At 46.4% G+C, this 21,129-nt stretch overlaps 1 protein-coding gene across 3 annotated transcripts in view; it reads right to left on the reverse strand.

Moving 5' to 3' along the window:
- Positions 1-21,129, reverse strand: part of BCAT1 (branched chain amino acid transaminase 1) — a 109,767-nt gene that overhangs the window by 63,413 nt on the left and 25,225 nt on the right. The window lies entirely within an intron of this gene.

Here is a 21,129-nt window from a genome sequence, read left to right on the forward strand (position 1 = left end):
TCCATGGTGAAGAAATTTCGGTGAAATGATCATGGGTTAGGGTTGGGTTTCTTGGGCTTACCTTACTTAGGAGGTGGCTGAAGACAGGGTGGAAAATGTCCTGTTTTTCATTGTACGATCATCTCTCTGGCTGCCTGTAGCCTCCTCAGCTTCCTACACTTCCATTAAAGTCTAGTTTAAGATACCATGAGGTAATTTTTCCCATAGGGCTTTTCAAGATCAGGACGTGCTGGCAGCCCGGGAGGCTGGCTGTGATTAGGCAAGCTCAAAAATGCCACAAAAATAAATTACAAAACATCCTGAATGAGGCAGAACAATGGAAGCCTCTTTCATGGGGGGGAGAAAGCTTTCAGGAAATTGGAGGACAGATTTTGGCAGAGTGCCTGGAGCTGGACACAGCACTGCCCTCACTTGCATTGCAGTGATGCAAACTGGGGGCCCTCCTGCCAACACAGCTGATGCTGTTGCAGCACAAAAAAACCCAAACCCTTACCAAAAAAGAAGCTGTGCTACAAGCCCTGCCAATGGGGAGCCCCACCTGGGAGAAACTGGAGAATTTCTCCACTTCCTGGAGAAATTCAGTGAAATTGTCTCCCAAATTTCTCTGCCCACGAGTAAGGTGGAGAATTTCAAGAGGCCACTTGCACACAGCTCTAATTTTATCACGCATCAGGTACAGCAGGAGTACAGAACCTCTTTCAGCCCGATGGCTGAATACCATTTTGGGGGAGCTATCAGGGGTTGTATTTCAGTGGTGGGTGGGGCTGGAGGCAAAAGGGTTGGGGGCAAAAATGCCAGCATATTTTATCATACAGCTTACTACCAGTGAGAAGAACTGCACAAAAGCCGAGAAACCATGAGATGACCAGTGGTTGAGGGAAAGGAGGTGAGGCCAGGAGAAAGGGACAGGGCCATCTGGGGAAGCCTGGATTTGGCCCCCAGGCCTGGGGTTCTGCACTTCTGGAGTATGGGATGCATAGTGAAATGTGGGGCAGAATGTGTAGTGAGAGCAATAGACTTCAACTATAGCGTTTGCAAGTATCCAGAAGTAAGAACATTCGTGTATTTCAGAGCAAGAGATCAAATGGCTTGTATGAGCTCCTGAGGAAGGAAGCATTCTGAAATGCATCAAGCACAATAAATTTGGTTTTCTCGGGCTCCAGAGCTTGTCTCCCCCTTCTTCACTGTGTTAGCTCTGGACCAGCCGTAACTGTGGGCAACCTGGTAGATCTTTTGCTTGATCCAAAGGGCAATTTTGTTGTTCAAATTAGAGGTGTGCAGAAAGGGCCTCTCAAAATTCTCCAGCCTATTTGTGGACAGAGAAATTGGGGGGGACAATTGCACCGAATTTCTCCTAGGTGAGGAGAAATTCTCCAACCATTTCTCACAGGTAGGGCTCCCTACTGGCAGGGTTCGTAGCACAGGTTCTTTCTTTTTTCTTCAGGGTTTTTGGTTTACTGCACTGCTTGTGTAGGTGACAAGAGCATCAACCGTGTTGAGGCTTCCACTTTTCTGAGGCAGAGTTCTGAATTTCTTTTGGTGGTATTTTTGAGCTTACCTAATCACTGCAAGGTGGTCGAGGGTGCTGTGTGTGTTTTCTCTCCCTATTATACAACTTTCCATCATTCTGCAGCCTACCAGACCACATGCACTTTCTGAACAGAAAAAGCTCCATGGGAGGAATTGCTTCATGATGTTGAGAAGACTGAGGAGAGATAGCATCACGCCCTTCAAGTACTTGAAAGGTTCTTCCAGAGAGGAAGGACAGGATCTCTTCTTGATCATCCCAGAATGCAGGACATGGAATCATGGGCTCAAGTTGCAGGAAGCCAGATTCCAGCTGTACATCAGGAAAAACTTCCTGACTGTGAGCGCAATATGACAATGGAACCCATTCCCTAGGGAGGTGGTGGGCTCTCCCACACTGGAGGCATTCAAGATGAGACTGGACAGCCATCTGTCAGGGATGCTCTGACTTGGATTCCTGCACTGAGCAGGGGGTTGGACTCGATGGTCTTCTAGGCCCCTTCCAACCCTACTATTCTATGATTCTATGATTCATCCTCAAGATGGCTTTAACGGAAGTGCGGGAAGCTGAGGAGGCTACGGGCTGCCACAGAGTTCATTGTACGATGACAGACAGGCCACTCATGCACACTCCTCAGCCACCTCATAAGTAAGGTAAGCACAAGAACCCCAAACCCAACCCATGAAAATTTCTTCCGAAATTTCTCCTCTGTTGAATTTCTTTTCGAAAGCAATTTCTTTTCTATCAAATTGAATGAGAATGGCCGAAAAAAATGTGCAAGAAATTTTCGGTACAGGGCTAGTTCAAACACATGCCGATGTTTGGGATCTGCATAACTGATACAGTTCACACAATTTAATTTACCCTGTGCAGAATTTTGATGTTTTTAAAAAACATAGTGCGCACACCGCCCTGGGCAAGGACAGGATTAGCATTCATTTGGCATCAAGGTCCCAAACATTTTAGGAGAACAAGATGATGCAAGGAGCCTCTATTGAGGAAACGTTAATGCTGACTTGTCCAAATGTAAAACTGGCACCAGCACTTCCACACCCAAACAAAAGGAGGAAATTGTTTTAGATGCTGCTATTGAGGAACTAACGGTGGATTCAAACGGCAGGAGCAACTGTGTGCCGTAGCACCATTCCATGCAACTAGGTGGAGACTGTTCCTCGTAAGGAGCCTTGGCAGGTGGGAACACCAATGCTCACATCACAATGCTGAAACAACATCTAAGACACTCATACAAGCCCTAAGAAGGTATACAACGGCCACTTCAGCTTGGAGGCTGTGTCCGTTCTGCATTAAAAAAATAAAGAAATCAACCTCCTGGGTGCAAGATATCCCCAGGATATCTATGCCAAAAGTCACTGAGGGTGAAGGCAGACGTAATATCAGAAGAGAGAATTCTCTAGCTGTGGTAGAAATTCAGGGCAGTATCCAACGGTGATATTCCAAAAACTCAGGTAGCTCTAGTGGAACTCCGCTGAAACGTTCCGTTGTGCAAGCCGTTGCGAAATTATGCACGGTGCGGAGAATGTGGACAGGGAGACATTTTCCTCCCTCTCTCAAAATACTAGAACCCGGGGTCATCCTATGAAGCTGATTGGTGGGAGGTTCAGCACAGATAAAAGGAAGGACTTCTTCACACAGCGCATAGTTAAACTATGGAACTCGCTACCACAGGATGGCCAGCAGTTTGGATGGCTTGAAAAGGGGGTTAGATACATTCCTGGAGGAAGAGGAGGCTATCAATGGCTACTAGTCTTGATGGCTATGTGCTACCTTCAGTACCAGAGGTAGTATGCCTTTGAACACCAGTTGCTGGGGAACATGGTGTGGGAGGGTGCTGTTGCGCTCATGCCCTGCTTGTGGGTTCCTGGTCGACAACTGATTGGCCACTGGGTGAACAGAATGCTGGACTAGATGGATCCTTGGTCTGATCCAGCAGGGCTCTTCTTATGTTCTTATGCCCATTACACCTGAGCAACCAGTTGAGCAACAGGTTGCACGAGCGGAATGGGCAACGGGTTGCACCAGAGTTATGCACAACTAGTCGCACAACGGGTTGCACAAGCATAATGCACAACCACTTGCACAAATGTAACTTTAGTTGGATTCTTCCCTTGCACGTAGTTCAGAACCTAGTTCCTGCTAGAGCAACGTCATTTGCGCTAACGGAATGACACAACTGGACACTCCCCCCAGCTTCCTCCTGGCTGGAAAGATACAGGTGTGCATCAGCGCACTGAGTGCTTACTCAGCTGGCAGTCTTGCCCCAGCATGCCCAATACTTCAGGCAATCTGCTCATGCAGGAGAGATTTCTTGGTGACATCAGAGGGGGTCAGCCTACCAGCACAGCGCACAGCCAGATTCCATTTCAAACTTGTAGAACTGGGCTTTTTTCAGAGCCTACCATGGAGAGGAAAGGTATGTTTGTGCTGAATGCAGCGAGGGGGCTTCTAGGTTGGCCACACTGCCCTAAAAAGGTTGTGCATATCTTCAGCTTGAATTTTGCAGACTGTAAGCATGAATGCAAGTTAAGCAAACACAAGTGGGACCTGCAAAAAAAAAAATGATGCTGTGGGGAGTGTTCCCTGTTCAAGATTCCAGCTGCTCCATTCCATTCCCCTCCCTCTAGCTTTCTGTTTCCCCTCCCCAAAGAGTCATGAGTCAGCCTGCATTCCGTATCCACTTTGTTCTCTAAAGATCTGTTCTACTCAGTGGAGGCTGGCAGCTCCAATTTTGGTGGGGCTCTGCTTCCACTCTTGGGTTTTAGTCAGAACCAGCCAGAACTCTAAAGGAGCTATCCAAAGTGTTGAACCCTATCAACAAAATGGGTTCAGCACCTTGGGCAGCTCCTTTAGAGTTCGAAATCAAAGTCACCAGCCTCTGTTGGTTGTACTTCTGCAGGACCCCGGGCTCCCCCAAGCCTGAGACCTCCCCCTTCTGCGTGGGCACCGCCGTTTTGGCTACATAAGCAACAGCACTCGTAGCCTAAACATTAGAAATAGCAGGAATGATATGCCAATTTTGCTTATTTTATTTAACCTCTGCAGGTTTTGCTAGTCAAGGAAGGAACAAGGAGTTATTGGGTCAGAAGATTATTAAAACCCCATGCTTGGAATTCCTGCCCTCCAACTGAGTTCTCAGATCTTGTCATTACTTTTACATTTTCATTTCCATAGCTATACCAGCTAGGAACATGGTTCTTCCCCCACCTTTTTTTTTCTCTCTCTCTCTCTTTTCTCCTGGGATTTCCATCATGTTGAATTTCTGTGCCCGATACAGAATTCCATGCGTCCACAATGCTATGATGGGACACACAAGCAGCCTGCATGTATTAAGTACGTACGAAACAACTTGCTGATGTTACAGCCGCTACTCAGTAACATAAGTGGAAGACGCAAAACTGCAGCGCACTGTACCCCAGACGTTGCTCCTGGGGTTGACCACAAACAACTGCTGAATCTATTTCTTGTTCCTTTCCATTTAATCCAGAAATGCAACAGTTTCTTATCCAGTGACATTGCTTGCAGACCTTGCAGACACAATTCAGGCACTTTTAAAGAGGTAACCCGCTGCGCCGGAGGGGGAAAAGGAGAGGAAACATATGAAGGGGCCAATAAATTGGTGGCGAGAAGGTAGATTCCTTGTGGTAGGGGACCCACTGAGGTTGCCTCACTCAAAGGCCCTCAAAAACCTAGAGCCGGCACTGCTCAGATACTATCGTTTTGAGAAGATCTCAGGAAGAAGAGCTGGGGAAATCCTCTTAGCGCAAGAGGGGCTGCCAGTCAGGGAGGGCAATATGAGGCTTGATGGATCAACAGTCCAACTCTGTAGAAGGCAACTGCTTATGTTCATAATGCTGAAGATCAGGACTAGTCTGTGCTGAAAATTTCTCCAACATTCTTTTTGATCATTTTCGTCCAATTTAATAGAAAAGAAATTGCTTTCGAGAAGAAATTCAAAGGAGAAGAAATTTCGGAGAAATTATCATGGGTTGGGTTCAGGGTTCTTGTGCTTACCTTACTTATGAGGTGGCCATGGAGTGAGCACAAGTGTCCTGTTTTTCATTGCACAATTATCTCTGTGGTAGTCTGTAGCCTCCTCAGCTTCCCACACTACAACTAAAGCCCAGGGGAAGACATAATAAAATCATTCCTCCCACAGGGCTTTTTCAGATCAGGAAGCACAGGCAGCCTGAGAGGCTGCAGAGCAATTGGGAGATGTGCAATAGAAAGAAAACACACACGCAGCGCCCTTCACCACATCGCAGTGATTAGGTAAGCTCAAAAACACCACCAAAATAAATTATAAAATGCCCTGAGAATGAGGCAGAAAAGTGGAAGCCTCAACACTTATAGTGGCAGCAGAAAAAAACCAAAGCCCTTAGGAAAAAAGAAAGAAGCTGTGCTACAACCCCTGCCAATTGTGAGTCCTATCTATGAGAAACTGTTTGAGAATTTCTCCTTCCCTAGAAGAAATTCGGTAAATTGTCCCCCCAATTTTTCTCCCCACAAAAACTCTGGATAATTTTGAGAGGCCATTTGCACATAGCTCTAATCAGGCCACTTCCCGCTAAGCTTCCTATTTGAGAGGGCTCGTTAATACAGTCGGCATGATTTCCCAGGACTCCATCCACCTCCAGCAACACCACACCACCCTACCCCCACCCATTTCACAGCACAGAATGGGATCACGCACGGAAGGTGGCATGCCCCCCTTCAGAAGGCAGGTGGCACTACACAGAAAGCAAACAGGCCCGAAATGCATAGGGATGTACGGAACAACTTACCTGTTTCATTTCGTGACATCCGCGGTGGGGGGGAGGTGCTCTGTCCCTCCCCCCGAAATCCTCGCCAGCCGGCTCTGCGGAGCCGCCAGCCAGGGCCGCCCACAGCGACATCCGGCCGCTGCTGGGCTGCGCAGGGACACAAATGGCAGCCGTCATAGCTGCTGCCATTTGCGTCCCTTTTTTTTTGCTGTGATAGGCTACATAAATATTTATGTAGCCTATCACGGCGAAAAAAAGGGAACACAAATGACGGCGGCTACGGCGGCCGCCATTTGTGTTCCCTTTTTTTGCCGTGATAGGCTACGTAAATATTTACGTAGCCTATCACGGCCTCCACAGGAATGCAAATGACGTCCCTGCATTAGCCATGATAGGCTACGTAAGTATTTACATAGCCTATCACGGGAAAAATCGTGAAGCGAATGGCAGCCGCAGACGCGGCCGCCATTCGCAAAGCAGCACAAACAGCACCAGGTAGGTGCTCCGTTTCGCACACCTTTCATGGGGTGGTGGGGCAGGGGGGCTTCATTCCGCCATGGATTTTGGGGGTGCATTCGGTGCCAGTGCATTCAGCCTCACTGAGATCCGTGGTAGAATTCTCCGCCATCCCTAGAAATGCAACACTCCCGAGGCTACCAACAAAAGGGAGCCCACGAGCAATAATAGTGGGTTGCAAAAAACTCAGGGTGGCCAGAGCGCATGCAGCACTGTGGATCATTGCGTTGCCCATCCTAAAAAGGCCAATGCTATTTGGGGCTGCATTAACAGAAGTATAGCTTCCAAATCATGTGACGTACTAGTTCCCCTCTGCTCAGCACTGGTTAGGCCTCATCTGGAGTACTGTGTCCAGTTCTGGGCACCGCACTTTAAGCAGTTTGCAGACCAGGGGTACAGTGGTGGCAGGCTGTGCCGGGGCTTCGCTCCTGCACTTTCATTGAAGCCGGCCCCCAGTCAGGTTGCAGTCTGCTAGGGGAGAAGGAGGGCGCAGAGGAAGGGAGTGCGGGTGGCTGGCAGCTGCCTCTTGTCTACCACGCAGACAACAAAGGGGACAAGAGAGGGAGCCTGAGGGAGCTCTGCAGCCTCCTCTCAGCGCCCCTGTCCTCCTCCTCAGCTCTCAGCTTTTCCACCTGTTCCCGCTCTGTGCCCACATGCCCAGCACTGCCCTCATCATCTGGCAGCACCAGCCACCCATTCAGGGCTGCTGCTGCTGGCAGCAGCAGGAGCATGGGAGTGGGGGCGCTGCAGCCATTATTTAGTTGTGGGGCGGGGCAGGTGGCTGGAAGAGTGCCAGGCATGGGACAGGAAGAGTGGCAAATTCCCCCCTCCCCTGTCCAGAGAGCCTGCCTGGGTAAGGAAGCCTTGCCCGGCAAAGGGTTAATTTACCCTCTCTTGCAGCCCGCCTTCATTCCAAGAGGGAGAGATGGAGGAGCTGCCCGCCATGCCTGAGACTGCGCCATCACCATCCGGTTTGGAGGAAGGATGGGAGCATGTGGACCAAGCAAAGTTGCTTGCTGGAGACACTGATCCTGATTATCAGTCCCAGGCCCCCAGCAAGCCCAGCCAGTTGTAGAGCCACAACAACCCAGCAGCCCCGCACGCACCCGAGAACACGCTGGCCAACATCAGACTCAGATAGGTCAGCTCAGTCGGTCTGCTGGGTGGTGGCGATGGTGGTGTATTGGCCCCGGCCTGTAATACCTGGCACCTGTAGTGTTAGAGAGGCCTCGAGGTCCATAATGCTTTGTTTAGGCTCATTGTGGGTCTCAGAGCATGTGAAATGAGACAAAAGCCGATAACAGCTCATTTCGCATTCCATACTGATGAGTAGAGTGTCTTGTGCCTGAGAAGTGAAGTATGTTTATGTAAAGCTGCAAGTAGCTATGCTGGGAATGGACGCTGGGGGCGCTTGCTGTTGTTGGGCTTCATTGCTAAACCTGTAAAGTATAAGACTCATTGTACTCAATGGCTCGGGGTTCAGAGAAGTGTCTGATCCAACCATTGGGTACACCTGTGTGCTATAAGTTACCCAATAAAGTACTCCTTGTAAGTAAACCTTTGAGTCTGATTTATCACTATCTTGGCACCTCTAACCTAACAGTTCAATGCCCACTGCAGGGGCGATACAGATGGTGAAGCCAAAAAAGGCAGCAGAGTGTGGGGTGTGGGGTCAGGGTATGGGGAGGGCAGAGAGAAGAAAGAGGGAGTCTATATGAGTGAAAAATGAATGAAAAGAAATCTTAAAAATTAAATTAAAATGATAAATACCTGGGAATAAACCCCATTGAAATCTATATGCTTACTTCCAAGAAGACCTGTACATGGATATTGGGAGCTCCAACACAGCAGCCTCCTCGCCTGCCTCCACACAGCTCTGGGCAAGAGCTGTGGAACTTCTCCACTGTGTCTCTCACCCATCGCATCGCTCATGTCTTTCCCAACTTTGTGCCCTCCAGATGTGTTGGACTGCAAATCCTATCAGCCACCCTCGCAGACAGCATAGCCAATATGCTGCCTGGAGCCAATGGGAGTTGTTGTCCAGCAAATCTGGAGGGACCCAGATTGGGGAAGGCTGCAGCCTGCTGCATTTCTTCTTCCTTGCTTCTGCAGAGAGTGAGGGCCTAAAGTGCACATTCAAAGCAACCCCAATGGTCTTTAAATCAATTTGTTAAGTAAAGCCGCTTTTCTCTTGTTCTCCCTACACACACACACTCATTTCTTCCATATATTTGCTTTGTGTTTACTTGAGAGTAAGCCCCTATAGTTGAGAGTAAGCCCCATGGCCATGAGGCTTTATTCTATCCATATGATAGTTTTACTATTTTATGTGAGGTAGAAAAAAAAAAACATTCTCATTGTTGTCCATATCTGATTTATTATTTATTTAATTGATTGGCTGTCTGGTCTACTTCATCCCAAAGGCTCAGGGCTGGTAACAATATGCTAATCAATCTTCTTTATCTTTCCCTGTTGCTGGTCACCAAAAGACTGTTTGAATAAAACATGTCTTCAGCTGCTTCCAGCAGATGCACAGACTTTAGGTTTTACAATATATGTGGTACTTTACAGAGAATCATAAGCAAAAAAGTCAGGTCTCTGCCCCTAGAAGCTTACAATCTACATTTAAATTTAATTTGTAATTTAAAGTTACATAACTGTTTGAAACTTAATTTTTGATTATACAAGTTATTATTGTTATTATCATTATTAAGTTCTCCTTTTTCCTCACTCCATTTAGATATAATGTGCCTTTAGGAAGTAAGGGTGTGGAGATGTGAATGGCCTAGACCCTTGTCCTCCTCTTGAAAATATGCTCATTGTTTTGAACCTTTTTTTAAAAAACACACATAAACCTGGTTTACATACCCTTAACTGAGGTTTGTTTATGGTGAGAAGGCCTCATTACTAGGGGTGCACGAAAGTCACTTACCTGGTCTCGCAGTTTTTCATGGTGGGGGGGAGGTGCTTCGCTGCTCCCCCTGCGAAGTTCAGGCCGGGAAGGGAGGCTTCCCGCCTCGCCCGGCCGAAATTCAGGCCGTGGGGGAGGCTTCCCGCCTCGCCCGGCCAACATTCAGGCCGGGGAGGAGGCACCTCGCCTCGCCCGGCCGCGAAATTAAAAGTTAAAAAAAAAAACGCCCCCGTGATAGGCTACGTGACGATTAACGTAGCCTATCATGGCTAGATCTGCAAAGTCAGCCGTGATAGGCTACATAAATCATCACGTAGCCTATCACGGGTGACTTTAAAAAAAAAAAGCGCGTACGCAAATGGCGGCCCCCATAGGGAGCCGCCATTCGCGTTCCTTATTTGGTCGCTGTAGTCTACGTAAATCTTTACGTAGACTACGGCGAAAATAAGGGCAATGCAAATAGCGTTGCCCTTATTTTCGCCGTAGTCTATGTAATCTTTACGTAGACTACAGTGACCAAATAAGGAACGGGAATGGCAGCTCCCTATGGGGGCCGCCATTATCCGTACGCGCTTTTTTTTTTTAAGTCATCCGTGATAGGCTATGTGACGATTTACGTAGCCTATCACGGCTGACTTTGCAAATCTAGCCGTGATAGGCTACGTTAATCGTCACGTAGCCTATCACGGGGGCGTTTTTTTTTTCTTTTATTGGAATGGCAGCGGCGGCAGCCGGTCGAAAGACCAGCTGCCGCTCCCGCCCCGGACGAAGACCCGACGAACCGCCGGCCGGACCCGCCGCCGGGAGGGACATTCACCAAAGGTAAGTCCCATCCCGGGGGGGGGTGCGGGGGGCGGAGAATTTCTCCTCGAAACTTGTTAGGGGGGCCGAACACGTTGGCGCTCAGCCCCCCGAAGTTTCGGGGAGACATTCTCCGCCATCCCTACTCATTACTGCATTACCCTTAAAACTCCTCATGCTTAAACTTGTTCTTGGCAGTTCTCCAACCTATACTCCAGTACCAGCAGCCAGAGCCAGCTAGAGTACCATCCTATCCCAATCCCACAATTCCAGGGCAGGAAAGGAGAACAGGGCCCCAGCAATACACCAGCTCCTTCAGTAAGTGTGTTTAGGATTGGTGCCCTTTTGTGCTTTACAGTGAGGTGGGGGAGGAGCTGGAGAAATTTTATGGAAAAGTTTGTTTCACAGCTTGATGAACATGAAAAAGATGGGGCAAATGGGAGATGCAAATGAGAAGCAAGATGATGTCTTGTTCAGCTATGGAATTATTAATACTCATTGTAAGAGTTGATTTGTGCCAGTTTTTAGGATTTATCACACAATCCTATGCATATTTACTCAGAAGTCGGTCCTGCTATGTTCAGTTGCCAACTGGGCTTTCTCCCAGGTAACTGTGCCTAGGACTGCAGCCTTAGCTCCCTTCCCAAGACCTCTGTAAATTTAATTCGAAATAAACACCCATTGGATTGCACTGTTAATTCTTGAACATTAATTTCTATGGTAAGTGGAATTTCCAAATGCAACCTGCTCTGTCAGCTACAATTTTTGATACAAGGTTGGCATGTACGTGGGCAAACAAACCTTGATAGAGGGAAGGGAAACAGAAAAAAAATCAGTTGGGCGGAGGGGAGGAAGAAGGTGTGTGTGTGTGTGTGTGTGAATCCAGCTGGGTGTGTGGACGTTTCTGTTGGGGGAGGGGGAAGATATAATGAAGGAACTTAGGGAAGGCCAATGGGTAATGTTGGGGCACTAAGGGAGTGTGCAAGGGGGCTGTTTAAATGAGAAGGGATCTGTCCATGAGGGCTGAATTGAGAGGGTGAAGCTTCCATACAGTATCGTATTCTGAAAACCTAAAATGTTTGTGTTTGAGTGAGTGTGTGAGTGGGTGAAAAAGATTTTAACACCCCTGCATTTTTTCTCAGACGTCCAATTGAAATACCACTGCCTTACTCTCAGCTGCACTGTTTTTGGATCCCAGTTGACAGATGTATATTTTACAAGGTTGTATAATCTTAGAAGGGGCCGTGGCTGTGAGGGGCTGACCGGGCTGTGGCTGTCACGAAGGGACCCTGCACTTCTGAATTTGCCACTACACTACTGATGCAGACAAGCTGGAGAGGGTTCAGAGGAGGGCAACGAAGATGATCAGGGGACTGGAAACAAAGCCCTATGAGGAGAGGCTGAAAGAACTGGGCATGTTTAGCCTTGAGAAGGGAAGACTGAGGGGAGATAGGATAGCGCTCTTCAAGGGCTTGAAAGGTTGTCACAGAGAGGAAGGCCAGGATCTCTTCTGCATCATCCCAGAGTGCAGGACGCGATCATGTGGATCCACAGTTGGCTACAGAATCGGACCCAAAGAGTGCTTATTAATGGGACCTTCTCAAGCTGGGGAGAGGTAACGAGTGGGGTACCGCAGGGCTCAGTCCTGGGCCCAGTGCTCTTCAATATTTTTATTAATGACTTGGAGGAGGAGGTGCAGGGAATGCTGATCAAATTTGCAGATGACACAAAATTGGGAGGGATAGCTAATACTTTGGAAGACAGAAACAAAATTCAAAGTGATCTGGATAGACTGGAGTGCTGGGCAGAAAACAACAGAATGGCATTTAATAGGGACAAATGCCAAGTTCTGCACCTAGGAAAAAGAAACCAAATGCACAGTTACAAGATGGGGGATACGTGGCTCAACCACACTACGAGCGAGAAGGATCTTGGAATTGTCGTCGATCACAAGCTGAATATGAGCCAACAATGTGATGTGGCTGCAAAAAAGGCAAATGCTATTTTGGGCTGCATTCATAGAAGCATCGCTTCCAAATCCCGGGAAGTACTAGTTCCCCTCTACTCAGCACTGGTTAGGCCTCATCTGGAGTACTGTGTCCAGTTCTGGGCACCACACTTTAAGAAGGATGCAGACAAGCTGGAGAGGGTTCAAAGGAGGGCAACAAAGATGATCAGGGGACTGGAAACAAAGCCCTATGAAGAGAGACTGAAAGAACTGGGCATGTTTAGCCTTGAGAAGAGAAGACTGAGGGGAGATATGATAGCGCTCTTCAAGTACTTGAAAGGTTGTCACAGAGAAGAAGGCCAGGATCTCTTCTCGATCATCCCAGAGTGCAGGACACGGAATAATGGGCTCAAGTTACAGGAAGCCAGATTCCGACTGAACATCAGGAAAAACTTCCTGAGTGTCAGAGCAATACGGCAATGGAACCAATTACCTGGGGAGGTGGTGGGCTCTCCCACACTGGAGGCCTTCAAGACGAGGCTGGACAGCCATTTGTCAGGGATGCTCTGACTTGGATTCCTGCATTGAGCAGGGGGTTGGACTCGATGGCCTTGTAGGCCCCTTCCAACCCTACTATTCTATGATTCTATGATTCTATGACGCGGAATAATGGGCTCAAGTTGCAGGAAGCCAGATTCCAGCTGAACATCAGGAAAAACATCCTGACTGTCAGAGCAATACGACAATGAAACCAATTACCTAGGGAGGTGGTGGGTTCTCCTACCCTGGAGGCATTCAAGATGAGACCGGACAACCACCTGTCAGGGATGCTCTGACTTGGATTCCTGCACTGAGCAGGGGGTTGGGCTCCATGGTCTTATAGGCCCCTATTCTATGATTCTATGATTCCTCAGTCAGACGGTGTTGCCCACAAATGATACTGTGCCTTGAGTAAAAGAAGATGCCTTGCAGAGTTTAAGGGTGACTGCTGCTGCTTTTTCTGCTTCTAATCAATGAGCCATTTTTAGAGACATCAGCTGAATAGAGCAAGGGCACAGTATGTGTGTGTGTGTGTTGGGGGCGGGGGGGACAGCAGTTGTTTTCAGACTGGTCCTAAGCTTGGAGGAATCTTTATGTTATGACATCAATGACAGGCTCTCAGAGGCAAGCAATATATTGCTGGCCAAACTCAGCTGTTGCCAGAATCTGTAACTAATGTGAAGTTAAGTAACAGAGCCATAAGGCATGGCAGTACTTACTGCTAAGACTTTGGACTGACCTGGCTCTGTGTGTGCATTTTAGGGTTTATTCCTGCAGGGCCATCTGTCCCTTCCACTGGCACTCTTCTTTCTTGCCCCTGCCTTCCCCCACCCTCCAGCTTCAAAAAAGAGAGAGAAGATAGATCCTGTAAAGAAACAGTCTGGAATAATTTAAACCAGCATTCTGCCTCCTGCAGGGTAGTTAAGAATGTTCTTTACGTTGCCAAATACTGATCTATTAAAGCAAATTGCAGGCACGGGGTAGTATCCAATGTTAGTCCTCTGTAGAGTAGAGCCATTGAAATGAATGAGACTTAAGTTAGCCACAACTAACTTAAGTCCCATTCATTTCAAGGGGTTTTTTCTACATAGGGCTAGCATTGGATAGTACCCATGGTGGGGTCCCCAATCCGGACTGGGACCACAGCAGGGGGAGAAGGGTTGGAGCCTCCCAGCCCACCATGCTAGGTTCCTGATCTGAACCAGTGCCCCTCCACTGAACTCTAGAGAAAAAAAGAAAGACGTAATGGATGCTTTGGCCCTGACGTGTGAAAAGGGAAGTCCAGAGAGAAGAAGATTGCAGTAGTCAAGACATGAGATGACAAGACTGAGAAGCAGAGTTTTGGCCAAGTGTACAGAGACAAATGGATGACAAGAGCGAGATGCCAAGAGAAGCAGAGTGTCAGCCAAGCAGACAGAGAAAATGGATAGGTTTCAGTAACGCTGTACAAGGAGAGTGGTTGAATGTGCAAAAGAATTAGCATCTGATCGACTATGCAGAAGGAAGGAGAGAGTTGAATCGAAGATAAAGCCAAGGCTATGTGTCTGGCCAACAGGGTGAAACATGATGTTGACAGATAGGGAGAGGGTCTGTGGGGAGGAAGGCACAGCGATGAAAGATAAGTAGCTCTGTCTTGGACATGTCACGCATGAGAGGCCAGTGAGACATCCTAGCATAGTGCATGGGCAGATAGAGATGCCGGCCTCAGACATGTAGGAGGCACTACTAGCTACATACAGGGAGGGATGCTTATTCGCAATGTGTAAAGAGGAATAATGGCTCTTCAGTAACTTTTCTGTGGGTTTCTTTTAGATTTCTAATGTAGGGACATTGGAAGCTGCCTTATACTGAGCCAGACCCTTGGTCCATCTAGCCCAGTATTGTCGACACTTGAGTGGAAGCAACTCTCCAGGGGTTCAGGCGGGAAATTTTGCAGCCCTACCTGGAGATGCTGGGGATCAACCCTGGGACCTTCTGCATGCAAAGCATGTGCTCTACCACGGAGCCACGGCCCTTCTACCTTGTCCTTGCTCAACCACACACACATGGGCAGGATGACACAAACTACTCAGTGAGGTAGCATCAAATGCAGATAGCTCCCTGCTCACTTGCTCTTCCCTCCCACCTGCTCACTTTATCCAAGGTCTTGGAATGGGGAGCCCAGGATTCAGATTTCTACTTGGTCACGAAGCATAGTGGGTGACTTTGGGCCCCTTTCATAGCTCAGCCTACCTCACAGGGTTGTGGTGAGGATAAAAACATGCCTTAGAATAAGGCGACACAGAACATAAATTCTTTGACCCCAGCCTTTTCGCGTCTGCTTTTAGACTGTGGTCCTGATTGGAAAATGGATACTGGCAACTCGGGGAGAAAGAATAATAATTGGCACTGGTCTGCTCTGCTTGAGTATCCCAAGATGTTGGCATATTCCTACTTTATTGACAAGAGTAGCATTATGGAGAAGTGTGAAATTGGAAAAGAGTGAAAAATTGAGTCTTCTGTTGTTCCAGGGTGACAATGGAACTAGTGAATGCTCTGAAAGCGCTTGATGCAGCAGCCTTGCTTAAGGTCTGGATCCGGTCAATGGTTGGATGGGAGACTACCTGGAAAACCCCTGCCTACCATCCCGAGCCCCAAAGAGGAAAGACAGGGAGGGAGTGTGCATCAGTGGTAGAGCACATGCTTTGCACGCAAAAGGTCCCAGGTCCAATCCCCAGCCTCTCCAAGTAAGGCTCAGAAAGACCCCTGTCTGAAAACCTGGGCCCCATCTACACAGAGATGCTTTCTGAGGTGATTCTGTTTAAAACAGGATTTTCATGAAGTTGGATTTGCTCCTCCCATGGCACATGTAGCCAGTAAAGCAGTATATAATTTTTTTAAAAAAACAACACCCTCCTTTTGCGGGGCAAACAGCACCTGAAATCAATTAGTTTGGGGTTGTGTGGGCAGAGTACAAAGGAACATTCCCAACTATATCTGCGTAGCTGTGGTGCACCGGAAGAGCAGAGAGTCGAAAGTCATCCCCAAAGCAATTCCCCTTCCCTCTCTCCAGCACCAAGTGCAATTAAAGACAATGTGATTTACTTCCAAGTAGACACAAAAAGGAAAGGTCAAGCAATTCCCAACTCCCAACCCCGTATGTGAAGGTCTGCTCGTCCAGATAAGCAGAGATTTGAAACAAAAGGCAAAGCAATTCCCAACTCCCCAGCCCTCGCTCCACTTCCATGCCAAGTAAGTGCAATTTAAGGCAATGTGAATTCCTTCTGAGTAGACATGTTTCGTCAACTCCACGCCTCATGTCCACCCTTTGATGACACAACTGTCCCATCTGCCTATCAGCGTTGCTCCCTGCAGCCTGTGCCAAAGTCAGTATTGAAAGTTGAGGTCACACAGACTCACAACTTCACTGAAGAGGGCATGATGGGGAAATCTGTCACAAAACGACTTTGCAAAAATGCGGGTTTTATGGCATGAAAACCCACAGTTGCTGCGGAGAGGGAGGAACGTCATGTGCCATGACCGCGAGTGAGGCGCAGTAGCACCAGAGTAAATTCCCCAAATAGATCCATCCCTGGAGAGCTGCTGCCCATCAGGGTAGACAATACTGCACTAGATGGACAAATGGTCTGATCAGTATGAAGACAGCTTCCTATGTTCCTACTTAAATCTAGATGGCGAGCCAAAGACTCCATTGCATGTGGCAGCCCCATACAACACCCCCCCCCATGGTTCTCGAGAATCAGGGTGCCCTCCAGAGCATATTTGTGGGGGCAGAGGGCTTGCATTTGGAAATCAGTGGCCCCTTAATTATTATGGCTTGGAGTGTGGGATTAAATAAATAAATAAAAAGGTCCCATTGAGGTCCGTCAGATCAAGAATTCCCGCAACCCAAACATGATACCGATTAACTGCATAAGGGCTCTCTATGCAGCTTCATGCAGACTGTATTTTTCCATTTCATATTTATTCCTGGCCTAATCTAAAAGGAAACAACCACACACACACACACACAACCAGAAATACATTGACCGGAGTGACCTTGCATATGGAGCGGGAGAACGGACTGATTCTAAGAAAACGTTAACAGTTCCAACACGTGCACTGTAGTCATTGGCCACAACAGGAAGAGGGATTGTTGAGAAAGTAAGTACCTGCCTATTCTTATCTTTTATTTGCATGAAAACTCAACCCTTCCATGGTTTTCAACAATCTGTTGAAAAGTGAGGCCTTGTAAGAATATTTAACTTATGCTAGAGTAATTTTCCTTTCCTGAGTTTACTCCATGGTACTCTGAAAAGTACACAGGGCACACAAAAGTATTATTGTCCTAATTATTGCAGGATTGTATTCATTTCTTACATGTCTACCCCCCTGGCTAGCCAAACTGGCTCCCCATGCAGCTTACAAAATCAATGCATACAGAATAACATTTGGAATGTTAGATAAATTCCTGGAGGAAAAGGCTATCAATGGCTACTAGTCTTGATGGCTATGAGCTACCTCCAGCACCAGAGACAGTGAGCCTATATACACCAGCTGTGGGGAACATGGGTGGGAGGGTGCTGTTGCGTTCATGCCCTGCTTGTGGGTTCCCAGTCGACAGCTGGTTGGCCACTGTGTGAACAGAGTGCTGGGCTCGATGGACCCTTGGTCTGATCCAGCATGGCTCTTCTTATGTTCTTAACCATTTAAAATCTGCAATAAAGGATCCAATTTAAACACACACACACACACAGTCTACAATCAAGAGAGATAAAATGCATAAAATAGTTCCAGTATAACTCTAATGTCAATATCCACAGTAATTGCCAGTGTCAATGAAAGCTTTGCTAAATACGAGTACGTATATGTATATGTATATGTATATGTATATGTATGTGTGTGTGTGTGTGTATATGTATATATATATATATATATGTATATTGATGCTTTTCCTAAAATTCTTGAATATGATTGCCAGTTTATCCTCCCTAGAAAGAGAGTTCTACAGGGAGCATACCCATAACAATGAATGACCTGAAATTTCAGATACTTCAGTCCACTTTGCATGACTTTCAGCTGGTGATTACTTGGTGCATGGGGGCAGGGGGGATATCAGAGCCACCTCCTGTAAATTTCGAAGGGACACAAAAAATTGAGAACACACCATCCATGGGTGCAAGAAACAACACATTATTCTGGTACAATCCAGAATTCTAGCACTTCACTCTCTTTCCTCATTTCCTGTATGTGGTCAGGCCTAAAGCCTTAAATAAAGCATATTTAAATTGATGTAATATTTTAAGAGGCATAGAGACAGCGTGGTGGTTAGAGTGTTGGATTAGGTTTAAATCCCCACTCTGCCATAAAGCTCACTGAGTGACATTCAGCCAGTCACTTTCCCTCAGCTTAACCTACCTCACAGGGCTGTTGAGAGAATAAAAGGGGGGGACCTATGCATGCTGCCCTGAGCTTCTTGAAGGAAAGGATGCATGTGTCATAAATAGTCCTCTAATTTTCCTGTGCTTTATTATAACAGGCACGTGGTATTCATTTATTAAAATATTTGTACCTCACCTCCCAGCCAAAACTTCCAAGGTCATCTCCCAACAAATACTAGGACCAAAAGTAAAACCACACGAACAAAACAAGACAGCAACATCAAAAAGCCAGTTTAAAACAGCAACATTTTTTTTTCTTTTACGAAGTAATTTATATAAGAATACTAGCAACACACTTTTAAATATGTTGCTGCTGACACAATCACAGACATTCTGTATATCTGAACGAGACAATACGTTGAACTACCACTTATTAGGAAATAATCAGCATGTTCTAATTTTGTGTCTCACGTTAAAGTATTTGTTGTACTGATAAAAATATTCCTGAAACTTGAAGAGTACGTATTGGATTTTGCCACCGGGGGGGCAGGGGAGGGAGGAAGTGTTATTTCTTGCATTTGTGGATTGTTTCCACACTCTTTTTTGCACTTCTCGGTGGATGATGAGGCCCTCTGTTTTTATTTTTTTTAATTAATTAATTAATTAATTAATTAATTACATTTATATCCTGCCTTTTTTCCTCTTTGAGGAACCCAAGGTGGTGTACATAATCCTCCTTCTCTCCATCTTATCCTCACAACAACAACCCTGTGAGGTAGGTTGGGCTGAGAGTCAGTGACTGGCCCAAAGTCACCCAGTGCACTTCATGACCGAGTGGGGACTAGAACCCAGATCTCCCAAGTCCCAGGCCAACACTCTAGCCACCACACCACACTGGCTCTCAACATTTCATTTTTCATTTTGTTTGATACAAAAGCCAGTGGGACAGCAAGTCAAAGGTGCATTGTAACCAGCAACAGCAGAGTACCTACGGGCGCAATGCTATGGCCGCTAGACAGCAGCTGGAGTCCATAGGATTATTCGGTTTTCGGGAATCCCTGTCCTCAGGTCACGAGTTCAAGACTTACTCTGGGCTCAAATCCTGACTTGAGGGGCTGAAGGCAGAATAATAAACACACTGGAAGTTGGGAATGTCCAAGCTAATCGACCACTGGTTAGACACGTTCCAGGGGGTTGGCCATGTTAGCTTGTTGCAGCAAAAGGAGCAAAGAGTCTTGTGGCATCTGATTAAGTGGACAGTATCCACATAAGCTTATGTGCCATAATACCCTTTGTCAGGAAGACAAGGTTCCTAACGAATGCTACAAAACCATGGCACGAATATCTTCAAAAAATTAGTCATCTTCAGACAATTGGTAAAGACCCTTTTATTCCAGCTAGTTCTGTTTCTTACTCTGAAATTTAAAATTTGTTAACTATTGGAAATATTTAATACTACTAACCGGTTTGATCTTTTAAGCATTGATAGTTTACGTTTACTTTTTTGATTGCTGTTGTGTTTTCTCACTATTACTGTAGTCTGTTTTGATTATTATTGTAATAGAAAAGCAGGATAGAAATAATAAACCTAAATTAACTATATTTTGCTCATCTTACAACTTCAGTTCCCATGTATGAATGGTGTGTGTGTAGGGGGGGGGAGATTATACATTTATTTTATTTTATATTTATTTAATTATATTTATATCCTGCCCTTCTTTGCAAGGTGTCTAGGGTGGCTAACAAGCCATATAAAAACAATATAACACATGAACACCATTAAAATCAAAATGCTAAAATTATAAATGCACAATAAAATACAATAAAACCATCACTACAACAGCAGAAAACAGATAAACAATTGCATATAACCCCAAAGCTTGTACAAATAAATATATCTTTAACTGGTGCCTGAATGCCAATAGCATGGGGGCAGCCAAATCGCTATTGGAAGGGAGTTCCAAAGTCAGGATGACACCACCAGAAAGGCCCCGCCATGTGTGGTAACCCAATGGGTTACATTCCTCAAGTGCACTGTTTTCCTTTCCATATAACATGAAAAGGGGGAGGGGAAGAAGGCTGGGGAAATAGCAAAAGCCATTATGAAGAAGATAAGCCAGTAACAGAACAGTACTAAGAAACAGTGGCAAGAATAACAGGGTGATGACAAAAAGGAGTGTGTTTTGTTTTGTTTCCTGGAGCACCCCTGCTGAGTTCTAATTTCCTAGGCATCTGGCATCTGGTCATATGCAAACTACTTTAGATTCCTGTGAAATTATGTGCTATTTATTCTTTAGTTTCTCATAAAGGAAACACTGCTTGCATTTCTCATTTTTGTTGGGGGGGAGAAACAAGCACACAGAGAAAAAAAGATAGGGTATGATTTGATTTGAAAAATACAAGTGGGACTGTGAACTGTTCCTGAACAGGATTCCAGCCAGCCAGTCATGCCCTTTTCCAGAATATTCCATTCCCTCCACCCTCCCAGGTTCCATTTTCTCCTCCTAACAATCATTGGGAGCCCGTTGAACATGCTGAGTCCTCAGTGGGATGTTTTGGCGTTTCCTCCCTCCTTAGTTTTTCCTAAATGGTTTTTTTTTGGGGGGGTACTTCTGCAAATGTCTCCTCCAAGCCTGCTGATAACTTCCCTCTTGAGTGTATTCATTTATATGACAATGACTTCAGAACTCATGTGGACTAGATGCAATTTTGTCTCACCTTTTTAACATCCATAAAGAGGACGACCA

The sequence above is a fragment of the Heloderma suspectum genome, chromosome 7 (assembly GCF_057233095.1).
Source record: "Heloderma suspectum isolate Gila_16-S chromosome 7, 16-S_ref, whole genome shotgun sequence".
In the NCBI taxonomy this organism is placed as follows: domain Eukaryota; kingdom Metazoa; phylum Chordata; class Lepidosauria; order Squamata; family Helodermatidae; genus Heloderma; species Heloderma suspectum.